This window comes from Bos javanicus, chromosome 14 (assembly GCF_032452875.1).
Source record: "Bos javanicus breed banteng chromosome 14, ARS-OSU_banteng_1.0, whole genome shotgun sequence".
NCBI classification, from domain to species: Eukaryota; Metazoa; Chordata; class Mammalia; order Artiodactyla; family Bovidae; genus Bos; species Bos javanicus.
Window position 1 is genome coordinate 27,457,106 of NC_083881.1, and position 20,447 is coordinate 27,477,552.

At 38.9% G+C, this 20,447-nt stretch overlaps 1 pseudogene; it reads right to left on the bottom strand.

Annotated features, from left to right (window-relative positions):
* Positions 1-2,190: 2,190 nt before the first annotated feature.
* LOC133260172 (glycoprotein-N-acetylgalactosamine 3-beta-galactosyltransferase 1-like) overlaps positions 2,191-20,447 on the bottom strand; it is an 80,205-nt pseudogene continuing 61,948 nt past the window's right edge.

The following is a 20,447-nucleotide window of genomic DNA, read 5'->3' on the forward strand; positions in this document are numbered from 1 at the left end:
TCATTAATGTATTATTTAGTGGATAGTCATACCTAACAATGAGCAAATTTGTAGAGCATTTTAAAAGGCATGTTTATAGAACACTGTTAATACTCATGTAAATAAATATTAATTGTGAAGAATAGACCTCAAGAAGTGTTAAATATATTTAGAAAAGAGAGAGCAAGGGCTAAGTGAAAATTGCTCATTTTGGTTAAAAAACAATCTTTAATCAGAACTATGTATATAAATAACATAGTCAAGAGTCAAGATACTTTCAAAATGTGATTTTACTAGTGAATATTAGGACAAGCAGTGTTTTTATTCTACCCTCTTCTACAAGAAATACTGGTAATTACAAATAATCAAGTGGAATTATTATTAGACAGAAATGGTATATGCAGGGACGATGCAGGTTACTTATGTCATATTACAATTTAAATACACATCTTGAAACACCTGACAATCAATATTTCCTCCAGAATTTTCATTAAGCCAATCTGTTTAAAATGCAACTTTTTAATTTAACTTTTAGTAAATTCAACCGCTTTATCTTCCCAGTGATGGACCATGAGTATCTGATCAGAAATAGACAACAATATTTCTCACTCTGATCACTGTTTAAAAATCCTTTTTTTCCAGAAAAAAAATTTTTTTCTTCTGGAGAAAAATGTATGTGTGTGTGTGTATATATATATATATATGACATTATATATATATATATATGACATTACTGTATATATCTAACATTAATATATCAAGAATACATTCTAACATTCTTCATGACTCCTGCCAAAGCCTCAGTTTACAGTCACCTCTATGAAAGATTTCTAATTTGGATGTTCACCTAGAAAGACTCAGTCACTGGGACCCACCCCAGGGCTCTCTTTGGAGATGCAGCAATCCGTTCTCAGTGCCATGTTAGATACTTGTTCTTTCATGGGTGTCCACAGATTTTTTAAGTTTGTTTGTGGATCTTTATTTTTGTTCACTTTGCTTGTTTTCTTTAGTAGATTCTCAGGTCAATCAGGTTGGTATCTGTGTACATAACCATATGGATGGAGATGATAAACAAGTTGTAGCTTTAGCATAGGGAAAGGAGACTGCAAAATCAGAACAGCAACCCAAATCCTTCACAGGGGGGTGGAATAGATACATTTTCAGTTCCAAGGGATTCTGGGTAGAGAATCTTAGATCAAGTGGTGTTTTTTTTTTGGTGGAGGGGGAGGCTGCGGAAGGAAGGGGATTGAAAGTCCCTTTTGTGTTGGCATGTCTGGAATCTTTTGCTTCTTCAGTTAGAGTTTCCAGGCATCTCCCCAGCACTAAGACTTCAGGCATAGAAAACTACAGGTGTACATTTTAAACGCATCCATAAACCAGAAGTCTTCCGCAACCTAGATATCTATCGACAGATGAATGTATAAAGAAGATGTGGCATATATGTATATACACACACAAAAATATACAATGGAATATTACTCAGCCATTAAAAAGGAGTGAATTTGAGTCAGTTGTAGTGACATGGATGAACCTAGAGCCTGTTATACAGACTGAAGTAAGTCAGAAAGAGGAAAACAGATATCATATATCAGATATCATGTATCTCTTTCATAGAGATGACTGTAAACTGAGGCTTTGGCAGCAGTCATGAAGAATATTAGAATGTATTCTTGATTATATATATATAGTAATGTCATATATATATATGTATGTGCCTACATTTTTCTCCAGAAAAAACAGATATCATATGCTAATGTATATATATATATATGGAATCTAGAAAAATAGAACTGATGAACCTATTTAAAGGGAAAAAACAGAGATACAGATGTAGAGAATGGGCTTATGGACACATCAGGAGAAGGAGAGGGTGGGACAAACTGAGGAAGTAGCACTGACATCTGTACACTACCATGTGTAAAATAGATAATTGGCGGGAAGCTGCTGTATAGCACAAGGAAGGCAGCTTGGAGCCCTGGGATGACCTACAGGGGTGGGATGGAGGTGGGGAGGCTCAAGAGGAAAGGACTTTGTTGGAAATTATGACTGATTTGCACTGTTGTATGTCAGAGACCAGCACAGCATTGTAAAGCAATTATCCTTGAATAAAAATAAGTAAATAAATAAAGAAAAATAATAGTAATAATAGTAATAAACCCTCACAGTTTCTTGGCTCAATACCACCCTGTTCCTCTACCCACTAGCCCTGGTTTACATCATTCTTAAATCTTCTCCCAAGTAAATGGGGTCTTCAGGGTCATAGTTTACAAGCAGCCATCTCAAGCTGTCTAGTGTGACTTATGTGTCATCACCTGCTTTCATAAACTGACCTGCACACTCCAGATAATTGTCATGAACATCCTGAGAGGATTTAACTGTTTTCAGTATAGTTGGTCTCTCCCTTCTTTGGTGTTTAATCCCACAGTAAGGAAGTCTTTATTTTCTTCTGAGCTCATAAACATCGCTTTATTACAAGGTTGAGTTCATGTTGTTCTGATGTATTTGGCCCTTTTCTCTAGATTTTAAGGTCCTGTCATAACCCAGTAAAGAATTTTCACCTTCTTATAAAGGTTTTCAACAGCATTTGTGGTCTCGTTATTTATGATGGCTAGCACCTGGTTTTGACTTCATCTGCCCTTCTAGGTAGTTCTGCTCAGTATTATCTGAATGTCTAGAATGAAGATAATTATTCAGAATATTGGGGCTTCCCTGGTGTCTCAGATGGTAAAGAATCCGCCTACAGTGTGGAAGACCTGGGTTCACTCCCTGGGTTGGGAAGATCCCCTAGAGAAGGGGAATTCAGAATATTAGGCTGGATGTCAGTCACCTTGTTTTTCCAACAAAATATTAAATACTGAGAAAACACACACACACACACAAATCTGATTGCTGATCCAGAGAGGGAGGTTAAACAATGCAGCCAAGAATGCTGCCATTTTTGTAAGCATATTTCTGGCATCTCTGGTGGGCTTCCCACTGCTAGGAAGAGAGGGTGGGAGTGAGGACGAGGAGGCTGGACCACCAGGCGCAGTGGTCCAGGGAGCTTCAGGGGCTCCGCCCTATGGCATTATTTTTAAGGTTCCTTTTGTGTGTGGGCGCATGTATGCGGGGATGTCTGTTACTTTACATGAGCATGTATGTTATTTCCACTACATTTGTTGCTCTGTAACAACTCCGAAAGCTGTCAAGCTTATCATCTGTTGAATCCTAATTGCTGATGACAATTTTTAGGATTATTAAATGCCATATGGGCTCAGGTCATAAATGATAATTTAAAAAATTAGAATAGTTTTCCAAAGTATTCAACTTAACAATACAGATAAGTCTGTTAAGAATGGATATTACAATTAAAAACAAAACAATGTCATTTGCAACAACATGGATTTTCATAAGTGAAGTAAGTCAGAAAGACAAATACCAAATGATATGACCTATATGTGCAATCTAAACTATGGCACAAATGAGTCTATCTACAAAAGTGAGAGAACAGATTTGTGGTTTCCAAAGGGAGGAGGTTGGGGGCGGGGAGGACTGGGAGTTTGAGATTAGCAGATGTGAACTATTATGTACAGGATGGCTACACAACAAGGTTCTACTGTATAGATTGTTTGCCTAGTGACTTGTGGTTGTATTTTTAGGAGTGAGGGTCTTTCCCATGTTCCTATATGCCAGTTAGAGGTGGAATACCTCATTTAGGTTTTGTTGCATTAAAAACTTTCCCCAAAATTAGCAGATTGAACAACAACAACAAAAGAATGGATATTACAATGATTTTAAATAAAGATTAGAAACACATAAATTAACTTTACAGTTGTATGTTCAGAAAAACTCTTGTCAGCTTAATAAGGACTTTTTAGTTTGAAACATATCTCCTGAGAGGGTAACAGGTAGGAAGGCCAGAGGTCCCCAAGTGGCAGGCGGAAATAAACTGCAAGTGGCAGATGTTTTTTCCTTTTCTACACAAAATCAAAAGGCCCTTCTTTTAATTCTGTGTTGGCTACACCTGCTTCTGCCTTGAGCTAACCAATACCGTTTTTCTTATGGAAATGTTTTCTTAAGCTATGTTAATGAAAGTGTATTTGCTTTGGAATCTGCCTTTCTTCAAAATGATTCTACCTAAGACTAACTCTGTTTCTTTCCTCAAACCTTGGGCTGATAACGGCTTAACAAACCAGTGTTCATGTCAATTGTTTCATGGCCAAGGGATGACACACCTGGTGCCATCCTGTCTCAAAAATACAGACTTCGGGAGAGGGGCTTGGGGAAACTTTCTTAGCCTTGAGGTGGCTCTCTTATCTGAGTAGCAGCTTGCTAACAGACATAAAATGCCTTGCTAAAGACTAGCAAGCAGGCACTCTTTCTGTCCCCTTCTGATGTCTGTGTCAGAAGCTTCCACTGTCTCTATTATACTTTAATAAAACTTTGCTACACAAAAGCTCCAAGTGGTCAGGCCTCGTTTCTGATCCCCGGATCGAATCCCTCTCCTCCAGAGGACACAAATCTCGGCATAGCACATAGCTTGCACCAGCAACCTTTCATTCCTATCTAAACTGATATTTTTGGATTAAGTCTCAGAAAATCATTTCTAAGTCTTCAGATATTTAAATGCGTGAATTGATTATGGGGGGTGGGAAAAGGGTGAAGAAAGACCTTTCCTATAAGTGGTATTTACCACATAGTCCCTCACTGAGTGTTATTTTAATCTATCTAATGAGGCAATGCAAAAAGGTCACATTTTTCAGAGTTAATAAAGGTAAATATGACCTGCCTGCATACATAACTATAGAACTGTCAATTGCACAAACAATTAATTATGTGAACAGATTAATCAGCCAGCAGTTATTAATCACTTGCTCTTTACCTCGCGGCATGCTAGGTGGTATGAATGATGTAGAACAATGCCCTTACAGATACATATTAATTTCTCAGGAAGTACGTTGGGGAAAAAAATGTAACAAAAGCTATTCAGAATAAAAGGTGAATTGATATTTAAAATCAGTGTGCAGCCATTACTTAGTTTTCAACAGTAATGAAAGATAATTGCCCTATGGTTTTCCTTTCCATTGACTTTATGAGTGAAACATCTGATTCACTTAACTTTACAAAGAGCCCTAGAAATCTCAAACATAACTTTGGGATGGATGGATGATATTCAGACAAATAGAATGGCAGATAAACAATGTATAGTTTCCAGTTGTCTAAAGTGAAGTTGCTCAGTTGTGTCCAACTGTTTGTAACCCCATAGACTGCAGCCTGCCAGGCTCCTCCATCCATGAGATTTTCCAGGCAAGAACACTGTAGCGAGTTGCATTCTTTCTCCAGGGGATCTCCCCGAACCAGGGATCAAACCCAGGTCTCCCGCACTGTAGCCTGACTCTTTACCATCTGAACCACCAGGGTCTAGGTCTGCCATTTTGAAGGATTTGGCTGTCTCAAATACTGCCTTACAAACAAAACAACACATAAACCATAATGGAAAAGAATATGAAAAAAATAAACATTATATATATATATATACACATATAATGTATAACTGAGTCACTGTGCTGTAAGCAGAAATAAATACAACATTGTAAATCAACTATATTTGAATAAAATAAATTTTAAAAATAAGTAAAAATGCTTTTTTTTTTCCTTTTTAGTCACCAAAGTGAAAGTGAAAGTCGCTCAGTCATGTCCAACTCTTTGCGACCCCATAACCTATGCAGTCCATGGAATTCTCCAGGCCAGAATACTGGATTGGGTAGCCTTTCCCTTCTCCAGGGGATCATACATCCATTCTTTGTGACTCCATGGACTGTAGTCCTTCAGGATCCTCTGTCCATGGGATTTTCTAGGCAAGATAGAAAAAAAAAATACAAAGCAAAAACTCCACAAAACAATATAACAAGCTAACCTCTTTAATGAGAATGTTGTGCTTTAAGTTCCTTTTGTTAAAAAAAATATTTGCCTTACCCCTTAGTAACCACAAGTCTGTTTTTCTATGTCTGTGAGTCTAAGTTCCTTTTTAAACATTAGGATATAAAAGTTCGACATTTGGATCAGTCAGGATCGACCCTAAGGGGAAAGAGATGGCACCCACAGGTTAGAATATTTTAAGGAAACTTTTAATTTACAAAGGAAATAATTACCAGGGTGTAGCGGGGTTTACAGAACCACAGATGTTCCCATCAGCACAAGGAATCCAGCAGCAGTTGAGGTGTTAACAACACCCAAACCTGAAAGGTGAAATCACAGATACTAACAGGGAGGAGGAAGGAGAAGCAGATCTTGGGCCAGAGAGACTTCCCTGGCAGTCGAGGGGTTAAGACTTTGAGCTTTCACAGCAGTGGGTACAGATTCCATCACTAGTTGGGAAATTCTGATCCTATCTGCCGCATGGCTCAATAAAACAACAAAACAAAACACTCAAACAGTCCCATGATCTTTCTTACCTCTAAGTCCTACCATAAGTTGTTTTCTCTGCTTGAAATGGTCTTCTCTTTCCTCTTCATTTTGTTGATTTCTCATCCTTCTGATCTTAAGCTAGATGTCACTTCATCCAGGAAGCCCTCCTGGATCTCCTTTAACCCCAGTTAAGAAGGATCCTTGTTATGGTCACCATTGCCACCTTTACTAGAGCTCTTAATCAGAGGGGTTAATTGTCCTCCTCCTTCGTGTATAGGAGTGGGGCCACTTTTCCCCAAGCCTAGTATGGTGACTGACACACAATAATGACTTAAATATGCCTAAAAACCAAGAGCAATATCAATACAACAACCTCATTTAAAGTAATTTTTTCTGATAGCGAGTGCCCAGAATTTTAGAAAACTTATGGGGATAGACTTTCTTTTTTAGATTATTTTAGAATGTCTCCTTCAGAAAGACAGGAGATGGCATTTTAAACACTTTGAAGATGGCAAGGTAGAGCATATTACTACTCGTTCTAAGAAATAACACCCCTGAGATGTGAATGCAATTGCCATTACATATTTCAAAGTTTTTTTGCTTTCTGTTTTGAATGTGGATTTGACAATAATACAGGGGAAATGGATCCTCTTAAGAAGTTTTTAAGAATGAGTTTTACAGCATGTGAGTGATTGAAGCACTTGGGGTGGAGTGCCTGCAAGCCAGGGGGCTGTCACTCACATAGACCAGACACAAACATCCTCAGGAGATACACTGCATTCTTCTGGACCCCTGTCTCTTGGTGTTAATGATCATCACTGTGTTTGATCATGGTCCTCTGGGCTTTTAATTTCATAATTGAAATGGAGTAGGTTTCATATACTCTTGCCCTTTTCGAAACGTTTTTAGCTGTCATTGTACTTGTTGATCTTGGTTTTGTGCCTCTTTGCTGTGTTGTGGGCACATGCATTGTTTCCATTTTATGTGTTGCTGAACTTGAAATTTATCATCTCTTGAGTAGAAATTAATGATGGTGATTTGTAAGGTTATAAAATGAATTGCAAGTTCGTAAGATGTGAGAATATTTAAATGTATTTTTTCAAAAAATAAAGATTACTAAAGTCTAAATATGTTGGAAATGATTCAGTGCTATATAGATATTATATAATTGCTTTAAACTATAAATATTAGAAATACATAAATTCATCTTCAGCCAAAGAATTGATGCTTTTGAACTGTGGTGTTGGAGAAGACTCTTGAGAGTCCCTTGGACTGCAAGGACATCCAACCAGTCCATTCTAAAGGAGATCAGTTCTGGGTGTTCTTTGGAAGGAATGATGCTAAAGCTGAAACTCCAGTACTTTGGCCACCTCATGTGAAGAGTTGACTCATTGGAAAAGACTCTGATGCTGGGAGGGGTTGGGGGCAGGAGGAGAAGGGAACGACAGAGAATGAGATGGCTGGATGGTATCACCGACTGGATGGACATGAGTTTGGGTGAACTCCAGGAGTTGGTGATGGACAGGCGGGCCTGACGTGCTGCAATTCATGGGGTCGCAAAGAGTCAGACACAACTGAGCGACTGAACTGAACTGAACTGAAGTATGTTGGAAATGATTCAGCACTATATAGATATTATATAATTGCTTTAAACTATAAATATTAGAAATACATAAATTCATCTTCAGCATGGTATACAGTGGTGGGCTGTGGGTGGGACAAGGTCTATCTAGACAGGGACTTTCATGTTTTAGTTCTAGGTCTGGAGCAAACACTATATACTCAACAAGGACTTTTTACTGTCTAAGCATGTTATCTTCTAGAACTGCGTCAGTATTTAAATAGTATTTAGTATTTAAATGTCTCAGCTGGCAATTTTGAAGGTGAATAGGAACAAAAGAGGCCACGGCACCATAAGACAGATACAAAGCTCTATTCTGCATCCTGTTTTGCTAGCTTATTTGAGTCTGAAATTTTTGAAATAGGTAAACCCTTTATTTCTACTTCTTGAGGTTATCTCAAGAAGCCCTTGTGATGATATAAAATATTTGAAGAATAACTATTTCACAGATTGAGAAATGGGTACTAGAGGTAAGTTAATTATTAACAGAATTGAAAACTTGGCATTCTCCATCACAATTCCCCAGCCCCAAACAATATTTTTAGCTAAAGAGGGAACGATTGGTAATACGTTTTATTATTAGTTTTGTTTCCCGTCTGTTTCCGTTGTCCTTATCCTTTTCAACTAGAAAAGCTCTTCATTCTTCAATTGTTCATTCACTCCCTTACTTGACAACGATTTATTGACCACCTACCACTCTGCTCAGGTTGTATGAACAGAGATGCAAGCAGCAGTCCCTGTTCCCAAAGAACTCACAGCTCGTTCAAATTGTCTAAAGGCAGAAGGCGGACGGAAAATAGCAAAGCTAGAGATGATGCAGTTGCCTACTTAGTTTGCATTGATGACAAGGAATTCAGGCGCTCTTATTCTTCTCATTGCAAGAAACATGGAAATTCAGGGAAAAGTCAGGACTACAGATGTAATTTGACTTTTTCACACTCGGAAACTCCATCCAAAAATGTAAGGTTTTCAAAATAGAAGTCTAGCATTGATTGGGAAGTTCATTTCTCTGAAACGATGAGAAATGAAATTGGTAGTAGAAACATAGAAGGCATCATTGACGAGGCAATTACATGGAGAATAAGATGAGTAGGGATGCATATCCTCAGAAATGACTTTATTTTTAATTTCTCAAATATTATAAAATAAGAACAACAAAGATGTGTTACATAATAAACTTTATCCTTCAAGGAGTGTCCACTGCAGTCCTGAGAGGTTTGAACTAATTTTTACAGATGCAGAAACAGAAGTCCAGGGAAGTTAGGTAACTTGCTCAGACATCCAGCTATTAGAAGATAGAGTGAGAATTTGGAATTAGCAGGGACAGGTTGCCGATTCCCGCTCCTGCCCTAAACTTGGCGTCCTTGGTATGAATCATCTGAGAATCCTTCAGGAGCCACCTTGATCCCTCCTGTGGCCGAGGGCGACTCTGCTCAGGTCCTTGGCTTCCCATTGAAGGATGAGATAGAAATGGGACATTTCCCCTCGGATAGGAAAAAAACTGACGGGGACATGTTTTAATTAAATTTGAGTAGAATTTCCATTCCAATAAGGGCATGAATTTATTCTCTCTGTCAAAATCCTTCAGGGCCATTTAAATCCTATCTCCTAATTAAGAACTTTGCACCAAAATTGTATTCGTGCACGCTTTGCTCTTCAAACTCTGCTTCAATCTAATAGAATATATTTTCAAACTTGCAGAACTGAAGAGAACAAAGGGCTTTAAAACTTTGCTGTACTCGTAAGGAAGCCGAGTGTCATTGTAGGCCTTGACGCAGCACTTCACAATGCTGAGGCTATGGGGGGACGCTAGTTCATCAGTAATAGGAATTTCATTAAAAATGCTAGTAATATATTAAACTGTACACATATGCACAAACATGTATATAAATGCAAAGACTATAAAACAAATGTACATTTAAAAAGTTTATATTATGGCTTGTTTTTAAGATAAAGAGTATTGTGTCCGAGAAAAGGAGCATTATCTGAAAGACCAGCTGATGAAGAACCTCAGAGTTGAATTTGTCCATCTTCAAAATAGTGTTTTAAAAGTAAATAAAATATCATCAGCCAATTCATATGCATCTTGCCTGTCCACTTACCTGGGTGTGTAATTCATCTTGTACAGTGTAATGTCATCTCTGATGATTTGTTGAAACAAAGAATTGTGTCTTTTGAAATCACAAATTAAATAAAAACCCTGAGTAGACTCAGGATGATTGTTGAATAATAGTTTCTAATCACAAACCACTTCAGTGGTTAACTTTAATCATCACATCTACCATTTTACATTTAACTCTTGAAAATCAAGGTCAAAGATAAAAAAGTAATTTTTTAAAACAATCTTCCTTCTTTCCCCTTTTGAGAAAAAATTTAGAGGAAGCAAAGTATCAGATTTGAATAGTAAGGAGTGTAAGACAGAAGAATCTGTAAGTATAAATGTTCAGATATAGTTCCTTGCTAAACAAGAAGAACATATTGACTGACTTGTTTCTCACATAGAAAACAAAACTTCAACTGGTATTTTAAATAATGACAGTTGGCATATGCAGTTTCAGTATAGAAATTATAATAAGAACCCTAGTTTACAGGTTTAAACTTCCTGGGAAATACTGAAGAATTTAATAACTTACTATAAGCCTGGAGAATAAACTTAGAATGTGTTTCAACAATTTTCCCACTAATATCTGTTTTAATCTTTTTGTGTATTCCAGGATCCAACCTAGGGTATTGCATTTTATTTAGTAACAGTTTTAAAATCTTTACCTGATATTTTATGAACCTGCCATAGAGACTTTTGAAAAACATGAAGTATTTTTTAATATAAATTTATTTATGTTAATTGGAGGCTAATTACTTTACAATATTGTATTGGTTTTGCCATACATCAACATGAATCTGCCACGGGTGTACACGTGTCCCCCATCCTGAAACCCCCTCCTTTTTCCTTCCCCGTACCATCCCTCTGGGTCATCCCAGTGCACCAGCCCTGAGCATCCTGAATCATGCATCAAACCTGGACTGGCGATTCGTTTCACATATGACATTATACGTGTTTCAATGCCATTCTCCCAAATCACCCCACCCTCGCCCTCTCCCACAGAGTTCAAAAGACTGTTCTATACATTTATGTCTCTTTTGCTGTCATGCATACAGGGTTATTGTTACCATCTTTCTAAATTCCATATATATGTGTTAGTATACTGTATTGGTGTTTTTCTTTCTTGCTTTCTTCACTCTGTATAATAGGCTCCAGTTTCATCCACCTCATTAGAACTGATTCAAATGTATTCTTTTTAATGGCTGAGTAATACTCCATTGTGTATATGTACCACAGCTTTCTTACCCATTCGTCTGCTGATGGACATCTAGGTTGCTTCCATGTCCTGGCTATTATAAACAGTGCTGTGATGAACACTGGGGTACATGTGTCTCTTTCAATTCTGGTTTCCTCAGTGTGTATGCCCAGCAGTGGGATTGCTGGGTCATATGGCAGTTCTATTTCCAGTTTTTTAAGGAACATCCACACTGTTCTCCATAGTGGCTGTACTAGTTTGCATTCCAACCAACAGTGTAAGAGGGTTCCCTTTTCGCCACACCCTCTCCAGCATTTATTGCTTATAGACTTTTGGATCACAGCCATTCTGACTGGTGTGAAATGGTACCTCATTGTGTTTTTGATTTGCATTTCTCTGATAATAAGTGATGTTGAGCATCTTTTCAAAACATGAAGTATTTTGTAGAATGTCCTTCATTGGGTTTTTCTGATGTTTCCTCATAATTCAGGTTAGTTCAGTCACTCAGTCATATCTGACTCTTTGCGACCCCATAAACCATAGCACACCAGGCCTCCCAGTCCATCACCAACTGCTGGAGTCTACCCAAACCCATGTCAACTGAGTCGGTGATGCCATCCAACCATCTCACCCTCTGTAATCCCCTTCTCCTTCTGCCCTCAATCTTTCCCAGCATCAGGGTCTTTTCAAATGAGTCAGCATTTCCCATCAGGTGGCCAAAGTATTGGAGTTTCAGCTTCAACATCAGTCCTAACATGAACACCCAGGATTGATCTCCTTCAGAATGGACTGGTTGGATCTCCTTGCAGTCCAAGGGACTCTCAAGAGTCTTCTCCAACACCACAGTTCAAAAGCATCAAGTCTTCGGCACTCAGCCTTCTTCACAGTCCAACTCTCACATCCATACATGACCACTGGAAAAGCCATAGCCTTGACCAGACAGACCTTTGTTGGCAAAGTAATGTCTCTGCTTTTGAATATGCTGTCTAGGTTGGTCATAACTTTCCTTCCAAGGAGTAAGCGTCTTTTAATTTCATGGCTGCAATCACCATCTGCAGTGATTTTGGAGCCCAGAAAAATAAAGTCTGGCACTGTTTCCATTGTTTCCCCATCTATTTCCCATGAAGTGATGGGACCAGATGCCATGATCTTATTTTTCTGAGTGTTGAGCTTTAAGCCAACATTTTCATTCTCCTCTTTCACTTTCATCAAGAGGTTCTTTAGTCCTTCTTCACTTTCTGCCATAAGGGTGGTGTTATCTGTGTATCTGAGGTTATTGATATTTCTCCTTGCAATCTTGATTCCAGCCTATGCTTCCTCCAGCCTAGCATTTCTCATGATGTACTCTGCATATAAGTTAAATAAGCAGGGTGACAATATACAGCCTTGAAGTACTCCTTTTCCTATTTGGACCAGTCTGTTGTTCCATGTCCAGTTCTAACTGTTGCTTCCTGACCTGCATACAGGTTTCTCAAGAGGCAGGTCAGGTGGTCTGGTATTCCCATCTCCTTCAGAATTTTTCACAGTTTATTGTGATCCACACAGTCAAAGGCTTTGGCATAGTCAATAAAGCAGAAATAGATGTTTTTCTGGAACTCTCTTGCTTTTTCCATGATTCAGCGGATGTTGGCAATTTGATTTCTGGTTCCTCTGCCTTTTCTAAAACCAGCTTGAACATCAGGAAGTTCACAATTCACACATTGCTGAAGCCTGGCTTGGAGAATTTTTAGCATTACTTTACTAGCATGTGAAATGAGTGCAATTGTGTGGTAGTTTGAGCATTTTTTGGCATTGCCTTTCTTTGGGATTGGAATGAAAACTGACCTTTTCCAGTTCTGTGGCCACTGCTGAGTTTTTCAAATTTGCTGGCATATTGAATGCAGCACTTTCACATCATCATCTTCCAGGATTTGAAATAGCTCAACTGGAATTCCATCACCTCCACTAGCTTTGTTCATAGTGATGCTTCCTAAGGCCCACTTGACTTCACATTCCAGGAATCTGGCTCTAGGTGAGTGTGAGTGATCACACCATCGTGATTATCTGAGTCATGAAGATCCTTTTTATACAGTTCTTCTGTGTATTCTTGCCACCTCTTCTTAATATCTTCTGCTTCTGTTAGGTCCATACCATTTCTGTCCTTTATTGAGCCCATCTTTGCATGAAATGTTCCCTTGGTATCTCTAATACTCTTCAAGAGATCTCTAGTCTTTCCCATTATATTGTTTTCCTCTATTTCTTTGCACTGATCGCTGAAGAAGGCTTTTTTATCTCTCCTTGCTATTCTTTGGAACTCTGCATTCAGATGCTTATATCTTTCCTTTTCTCCTTTGCTTTTTACTTCTCTTCTTTTCACAGCTATTTGTAAGACCTTCTCAGACAGCCATTTTTCTTTTTTGCATTTCTTTTTCTTGTGGATGGGGTGCTCCCTGTCTCCTGTACAATATCACGAACCTCCGTCCATAGTTCATCAGGAACTCTGTCTATCAGATATAGTCCCTTAAATCTATTTCTCAGTTCTACTGTATAATCATTAGGGATTTGATTTAGGTCACTTGAATGGTCTAGTGGTTTTCCCTACTTTCTTCAATTTAAGTCTGACTTTGGCAATAAGGAGTTCATGATCTGAGCCACAGTCAGCTCCCGGTCTTGTTTTTGCTGACTATATAGAGCTTCTCCATCTTTGGCTGCAAAGAATATAATTGATCTGGTTTTGGCGTTGACCATCTGGTGACATCCATGTGTAGAGTCTTCTCTTGTGTTGTTGGAAGACGGTGTTTGCTATGACCAGTGTGCTCTCTTGGCAGAACTCCATTGGCCTCATTATTAGACTAGGATTATGAATCTGGGGGAAGGATGTCACAGAAGTGAAGAATCATTACTCCATATCAGGAGCCCCATGATACCAACATGGCTTGTCTTTGATGACACTAACCTGGGTCGTTTGGGTAGGGTTCTGTCTGATAGGGTTTCTCCATAGGAAAGTTTCCATTTTTCCCTTTTCATATTCTGTTTTTTGGTGGAAAGTCACTAAATGTAGTTCATACTAAAAGGAAGGAAAATTAAGGTTCACCTCCTTCAGTGGAAAAAATAAAAGTGAAAATGTTACTGGCTTAGTCGTCATTTCCGACTCTTTGTGACTCTATGGACTGTAGCCCACCAGGCTCCTCTGTCCATGGAGTTCTCTAGTCAAGAACACTGGAGTGGGTTGCCATTTCCTCCTCCAGGCGCTCTTCCCAATGCAGGGATTGAACCTGGGTCTCCTGTGTTGCAGGCAGATTCTTTACCATCTGAGCCACCAGGGAAGCCCCTCCTTTAGTGAAGGCAACATAAAAAATATAGGTTAAGACCCAAGCAAGTGTTTGGAGGTAAACACTCTGAAGCTATGCAGATAACCTATGCTATGCTATGCTAATCACTTCAGTCGTGTCTGACTCTGTGTGACCCCATAGACGGCAGCCCACCAGGCTCCCCCGTCCCTGGGATTCTCCAGGCAAGAACACTGGAGTGGGTTGCCATTTCCTTCTCCAATGCATGAAAGTGAAAAGTGAAAGTGAAGTCACTCAGTCGTGTCCGACTCTTAGCGACCCCATGGACTGCAGTCTACCAGGCTCCTCTGTCCATGGGATTTTCCAGGCAAGAGTACTGGAGTGGGGTGCCATTGCCTTCTCCAATGCAGATAACCTGTTTCTCCTTAAAGCTTTCCCATTAATTTTATTGTTCATTGGTGGATCTTGCCTACAGTGATTATTGTTGTGGTATCCAGGGAGGAATTTTCTATTTTGCTCATACCATATTCTTTTGAAAAGCAACTTTTAAAAATAAGAATTCTGGTGCAGGATAAATTATATCTATTGAAATGGCTTAAGCTACACAAAGTGCATTTGTATTGTTTTCTTCAAAACAGTATCAGCTCAAAGAAACAAAGCCCATCACCATGCTGTCTCAGGGACAAGTGCACTAGAGCACTGAGTGATGCAAAGATGCTTAATGGTCCCAGGGCAGGTGCATCACCCTTTCTGACAGTGCTCATTTGCATATGCACGTTTAATCCCAGCAGGAGGTGTGCATTCAGGGGTCCCCCAGGGCAGAAATACAAACGCTCTCAGGTAAAAGCAATTCTTCATAAACTTTATAATCTCATTCCAAAACTCCAGTTGTCAGTGAACAGCTTTCTAGACTGACATCTTAAATCAAGAAAATGTCACGCGTGTACAGTAACTGGACTAATCTTTTCTGTAAATTGCTGCCTGTGGTTTTCAAAAACATGGTAAATTGCTGGCAATTGACAATGTGTCTCCCTGCACAGCTAACTTCACTTCTGCAGTTAACAAATCAGTCTTAAATTATTCATCAGATCACCCAGTGTCTACGTTCTGATTGACAGTCATTGATTTTGGGGACCTGGAATTCTGCCTTTTATACTGAGATAGAATTTGCCACCTGATTGTTTCTATTGTCTTCAAATGTAAAATTAAAACCATAAGCAGGAAAAATAAGTGCACGTCCTGCCGCAGTATCTCAGTTAATGTTGAAGCACAAGTCGCTACCCAGGCTTTTGCTCTCCCATGCTGCTAGGACGTAGAGCAGACTGTTCTCAGACTCACAATGCCCTCTAATGTTTCAAACACAGAGCTTTTCTCTGTTAATTGTGTAATTATTGGACAACAATTAAATGATTAATTATTTGTACAAGATAAAACATGAGATGCCCCATTAAGAAATGATGCTATTACACCACGGCACATTGTTCTGGGAACAGGGCTAAATCATCTTAAACAGCTCAAACAAATAGAATTTTGTTCCTAAAGTCTGTTTAGGAATGTAGTTTTTTTCTTCGGAGACTTCTTAGCACCATTTTTTTTTTTTCCTAGCAGTATACTTTTTTAAGGGGATTTTTTCCAGAAGCATATGTACCATTCCTTGAAGCATGTTTTTGAGTCAGTGCTGGCTCTGAGTTAAATAATACACATGGATCATAAAAGTGTCTTATATTTGAGAAACACATTTATCTATATTTGCTCAGGAAGATTAACTTCAAGGTACCTTAGAAGGATCTCCATCAAGAAGGCTTGTCACAGTTGCTCTGGTCTATATAGCTCAGTTTTATTTAGAGCATTTCTCTTCAAGATCACCTTTTAAGGACAGTGATTCACATTCTGATTCATGATCACATGCAATCACAAGTATAACTATAGGTAAAAGAATCTGGGAAAAGAGTGTGGGATGGAAATGGGCAAATCAATACAAATTCATCACAGGAGATAGGAAAAACATTGCTTTTCTTAACTGTGGTTTGTCATAAACACCCTCATATGTGAATATCAACATTAAATAGGAAATATTAAGGCTATATCCTCTTGGTTCTTAAACACAGTTCTTTTTTTCTTTATTGGGGGTAATCACAACGCTGTGTTGGTTTCTGTTGTACAACTTGAACCAGTCTTAACTGTATATATGTATAGGGCTTCCCAGGTGGCACCAGTGGTAAAGAACCTGGCCTGCCAATGCAGGAGACACAGTGCAGGTTCAATCCCTGGGTCAGGACGGTCCCCAGGAGGAGGGCATGGCAGCCCACTCCAGTATTCTTGCCTGGAGAATCCCCTGGCCAGAGGGGCTTGGTGGGTTACAGTCCATAGGGATGTAAAGAGTCATACACAACTAAAGTGATTCAGCACACACAGGCGCAGGTATATATACATACCTTCTTTTTGAGCCTCCCTTCCCCTCCCATCCCACTCCCTCTAGGTCTTAAAATTGTAAGTTTATAAGTTCTTAAACTTATAAACCTATTATGTTTTCCTCTGGAGACCATTGTTCATCCTTGGGTTTAACACTCTTGCTTTATGTAGCCGGAATTCTAAGAGAAGTCCCTTATAATACTTTCACATTGGATCATTATTTATTAAATTGTTTATGTTTCTCATTATGTAGAAAACTTTTTGAGAACAGAAGCTGACTACCTGGTGTATTTTTATGTTCCCAATTGCCATGCTCATGAGTTCTAAATTAAAATGTGGATGAATTGGTTCATAGTAGGTTGTCTTGTGTATCACGGAAAAGCCCTAAAACCGTGGCTTTCAGGATAGTCTCTTGTGTACAAGAAATCCATTAATAAGACAGTCTAGATGTGATGTCACAGCTCCTTAAAGTCAGAAAGTCCCAGGCCCTCCTCCTGTCTTTGTTTTATTATCCAAATGAATGACTTGTCTGTTCCAGGTTACTTTATGGTTCAAGCTGGCTGTTTAGGCTTCAGCCAATTCCTTTTTCCATCTTTCCCTACATAGTTCATTTGGTTTCCCCATCATTCTGTTTATCCTCATTCTCAGCCTTTCTCCTTCAGCATAGGAGATCTAGTCTCTGGTGGATGTCCTAAGACTGACACACCAGTCAAACTACAAATCAAATGTGCAGTGAACTTCCTCTGTGTAAAGAGAAATGTTTTAGCTCTGCCATTAAGTATGTGATTCTTGTCAAATGAGTTACAGAGGCAAGTTCGTATGGCAATTCAATAACTCTTTTTTTTTCCTCTATAATATTTCAGAAGGTAGTGCTGCATAATTGTATTATAAACTCTGTTCCTGCAAGGCCCTTTGGCTAAATATTCATCAGTGACCATTTAATTTCATGATATATTCTTAACTATTGTATCAAACTGCTTGAAGTCGTACATTGCCATTGTGTTAAGTAAAACAGTGTGACACGCCCATCAACGTACTTAGTGGTTCCCTTTTATAGTCTTTTGAAACATTGCAAATGTCACTAAAATTCTTCATGTCCCATTACCTCTTCATTGACGTTTCTCAACTATTGCTGTAACAGTAAGGGCGTATCCATTAAATACAAGAATTAACCTCACTGCAGGGTAATTGACAGTCTTAATGACGTTTACGGGTGTACTATTTGTTCTACATACTGTTATTCTAGAATGACCTTATGATACATATGCTTGCTCCATCAAGAATCCCACTTGTACATTTGCATTTCCTTTCAAAAGCCACAGCAACATATTGCACTGAACATTATGAAAGCTGTTTTCTTTGGAGCATAGCAATGCTTTCACTGACATTTAGCAGTCATAGCCTACTCTCAATGCTTTAACTTTGGCAAACAGTGACCTAACTCCCATAGATTGAAATGATTTCAGATTAATAAGAAAGGCATGCTGGTTTTGTTGATGCATGTGAGCAAAGTGGATAATTGTGGACACCATCACATCCACAGACCCTCAGGGAGATCAGAGAGGAGTGAGAGCAAGATTACCTCTACCCTCCCTCCAGCTTCAGTCTCACTCAGATGTGTTCCACGGCTCCATCCTACCCCTTGCTTAGGTGGCAGAGCCTGGGGAAGGAAGTGTGGGAAGAGGAGAAAACCCTCAAGCCACAAGCCACAAGTGTGGTTGGCTTGGCCAGGGAGCAATATAAGATGGTGATCTGACAATCAAGTTTTAACAGTTAAAGTTGGTCCAGACTCTAGGTATCGTGTACTAAGGAAATTGAAATAGGGATGTAACACGGAAGAATTAGGGAAGGAGTTATTGGAGAAAATATAATCCTTTCATATTTGTATTCCTGAATTGAAACTATGAAGTAAATGAATTACACAGACAAAACATTTAATTTCATTTAAAAAATGTTTATTCCTGTATGTTGACTGGAGGGAGAATATAGTACGAAATAAAATTGGCAGAGACAATATAGTTCAGTGTAGTTATTCAATTGTGTTTGCAAAGACCTGTTCAATACAGTTCTGTTATAAACATGAAATCAGAGAGATGCTGAATGAGGGCAATTAGAATGGTGACAGAAGAAGAGATGACCAATGATAAATTCTCTGTCAAGAAGATGGTTAAAGATCATGATGTCTAATGTTCAAGATAAATTCTCATTCATCATGTGCTGTTCTGCCATCTTTTGTTACAGTCTTCAATAAGTGTCTGCTATGACCAACAGCCCTGTGTTGGTGGTGTTTGATGCAACAGAGGAAGTGACTGGTAGAGGGACAAGAGAAGTGGGAGTGACAGTGAGGAACTTAAACCCAGCAGAAAAATGGGCTGCCTGTTGCCAATTCCATAGGCTGTACCTTCTCTGGTCTAATTTGCTATCTATTTCAAACTAGGTTATAGAGAAGGAAATAAAGCAAATGCAAATTGCAAGATTCAAAGTGGATTGAAATAAGCATAACATAATATACATAATGATTCTATTTGTAAAGTCCAAATTATCCTATAATCTGTATATGATAGAAGACACTTGGGCAATTATTAGCACATTATAAAGGAGAAGTACTAGCTTATAGGTATTGAACTTGGTATAAGAAATGCACTGTGTGGTCCACAGACACAGCTATTGATGTAAGATGTGACAAGTTCTAACTACACAGTATTTATATTGTAGAACAGATAGAAGCCATTTCTGAGGGTGTTAGACGAAATCCTCCAGGGATATCTTACTGCTTAACTGAATCAGTGCTTTTTTTTTTCTTTACAAAATGGGCCTCACTGGATTTTTTGTTAGGATTATTGTATAAGAATCTGCTAGTTCAGGCAGCATTTCCAAGATCTAAGCCATAAGGACCAGTAGAGACCCTTCATGGTAGTCAGAAAGCTTCAAGAGCGACAGCATGCATTTGAAGACTATAGTTGGAAATTTAAACCATAGATGTGGCTTTTTATTTAATCATACTATTTAGGTTCATCACAATGACAGCTTAAACTGTATACAAGAAAATATTTAAATCATTTAAAAAATTCAACACAAGCTGCTCTTATATTTGGAAAGCAATCAAATTCTGCTTCTGCAGGCATCCTAAAAAGCCTGTACCCTGTTGACATGTATGCTAGAAAGGCAGATGTAACAGTTGTGGAAGGGTTACCTACCCTCCTGAATGGGTCCTTTTGACTAGGAGCATTTGAGCCAATAGAACAAGACCAAATTCCATTGAGAAGTAGAGGAAGGCTTTAGGTTTTGATCACAGAATGGAGAGGTGCCAGTTCAAGCTCTGGGGCACACACTCCCCGCTCCCCAACCACCCTGGCTGTGGGCAGGGCTGGTTTGGAGGGACCTCGTGCTGGGGGCAGTTCTCATGAAGCACCACTGACGTCTTGAATCATGGTGTCTCTACAGCTGGGCTGAGGTGTTGGTGCCACCATTTGGCACCAGGAA